Below are 2538 nucleotides of genomic sequence, written 5' to 3' on the forward strand. Positions count from 1 at the left end.
TTTTTTGGTTTGGTTTTTTGAGACAGGGTTTCTCTGTATAGCTCTGGCTGTCCTGGAACTCACTTTGTAGACCAGGCTGGCCTCAAACTCAGAAATTCGCCTGCCTCTGCCTCCCGAGTGCTGGGATTAAAGGCGTGCGCCACCACTGCCTGGCTGTTCATCTTTAAATATTGTTAAAATAAAACAGTAGATCCACCCTGTCCTGGGTCTTATTGTTTTAAGTGGAGGACTGCTTCTTATGGCCTTAACCTCACTGCTTGTTTGAGATTCGTTTATGTTATTTATATCCTCCTGCTTTAATTTGTTAGGTCACATGTGTCTAGAAATTTGTCTATTTTTGTAAACTTCAAATATACAGAAATATGCACTTTAAAGTATTCTTTACACTGACTGCTCTTCCAGAGGTCCCGAATTCAATTCCAAGCAACCACATGGTGACTCACAACCATCTCTAATGTAATCCAATGCCCTCTTCTGGTGTGTCTGAGGACAGCTACAGTGTACTCATGTACATAAAACAAATAAATATATGTATTTTTAAAAAGCATGTGGTATTAAAGTATTCTTTAATGATCCTCTGTATTTCAGTAGCATTTATTATAATATCCTTTTCCATCTCAAATTTCATTAATTTGGGTCTGCTCTTTCTTTTGGTTAGTTTAAGTTTTTGTCAATTTTGCTATGATATGGGATTTACTAGGAGAATTGGATCATGTGATTACAGAAGCTGGTAAGAAGTTGGAGCAATGGCTCATCAGTCAAAAATGCTGGCTGTTCTTGCAGAGGACCCAGATTCGACTTCCAGTACCCACAGAGCAGCTAACAACCACCTGTAACTTCAGTCCCAAAGGATCTCATGCCCTCTCTGACCTCCACAGGCACCAGGCACACATGTGGCAAACAGACATACACGCAGGCAAAATATTCATACAAAAAATTAAAAATATGTAACAAGTTTTTGTTTAGTTCTCAAGACAGGGTTTCTCTGTGTAGCCCTGGACATTCTGGAAGTTGCTCTGTAGATCAGTCTGGCCTTGAACTCAGAGATCCACCTATTTCTGCCTCCCTAGAGCTGGGATTAAAGGCCTGTGCCACCAGTGCCAAGCCATTTAAAAAAAAAAAAAACTGATGAAAGCTGAGATACATCTCAACCCATTTGCCCACTAGAGATCCTTAGGTGTTTATAAGGTGGCTTATGCCACATCCAGAGTCCACAGAACTGGAGAAGCTGATGCTGTAATATTCACTCTAAGGCAAAACCTGGGAAACTTGAGGACTCTTAATGCAAATCTTAGAGTCCAAAGCTGGTCAGCCTGGAGGTCTGATGTTCAAGGCAACAGAAAAATTCTACCCAAGGTGTCATGGAACAGATAGGCTCACTGGTATTTACTTTCTTGGCCTCTGGCCAATTTAATGGAGCTCACCCACATTGATGGCAGATACTCCCCTCATAGGCCCTTCAGCCACATGGTAATGTTCTCCAGAAGGCACACTCAGATAAAGCCTTATCAGGACACTAGGGGTTCCTAAATCAACTGACATGTAAACTTTCCTGAGATTGAACGTGTCTGGGTTCAGGGTAGAGGTCAATGTTAGGTCTATCATAGTGTAAGCCTCTGTTTTTATACTTGCCAATATTTCTGAGACATCCTCCTACGTAAGTTGCTATGTAAGGTCTTCCTTGATTGAGTTGACAGCTCCCTGTGTAGCGGCACCTAGGAAAAGCAGAGGCAGGCCAAGTCTCAGAAAGCAGGGGCTTAATTAGTTTCTTCTCATACAGTGCCACCTAGTGGTTCACTACAAGAATCGGGGTCAAAATTAAAGATCTGACTTCTCTGGACTCAGCTAAGGGGACTTGAGTTTTCTACTAGAACACACACTCCTTATTTGGCATGATGGGAAATCGAGGCTTACAGAAAGCCGGTGGCTTGCTCCAGATCACCAAGGAATGCACTCCCTGAATGAGGCCCAGAATTTTGGGTTCTATGTCCACAGTTGTAGTTCTGTCCAGCTAACCTTTAAATTTTGTAGATTGTGTTTCTCTGACACGTTCAGCAAGTCACAACACCCTATGAGACTGTTGGAAAAAAAATCTTGCATTCAATAAGGGGATACAGTTTCTCTGTGTTATCAGCTAAGGGAGAAAGACTTCTGGACTGCTCCAAACTGCTTCTGTTCTCTTAGTGATCTGGGTAGTTTAATATGGTGTGACTCTTTTTCCTGCTTCACCAGGTCAGTTACGATCTTTGTTTCTTTGCTATTTGCTTTAGAAGGGTCTGGGATCTTAATGATGACTAATTGCAGTGGCACAAAAAATGCACAGCATAGAGCTGTTCTGAGATCTGTTAACTACTTGAATAGGTTAGCTGAAGGAAGGAAGAAATTCTCTTTGTTTTTATGTTCCTCTTGCTACATAACTATTACTGTAAATACTAGCTATTTTGTTTTCTGCTAAGGGTATTCCCTAGTTAAAGCTGTGAGTTCAGCCATTTGATCAGATTTAACTCTTGATTATATCAAGAATTATGCAGTCACACC

This window comes from Mus pahari, chromosome 15 (genome assembly GCF_900095145.1).
Source record: "Mus pahari chromosome 15, PAHARI_EIJ_v1.1, whole genome shotgun sequence".
Taxonomy (NCBI): domain Eukaryota; kingdom Metazoa; phylum Chordata; class Mammalia; order Rodentia; family Muridae; genus Mus; species Mus pahari.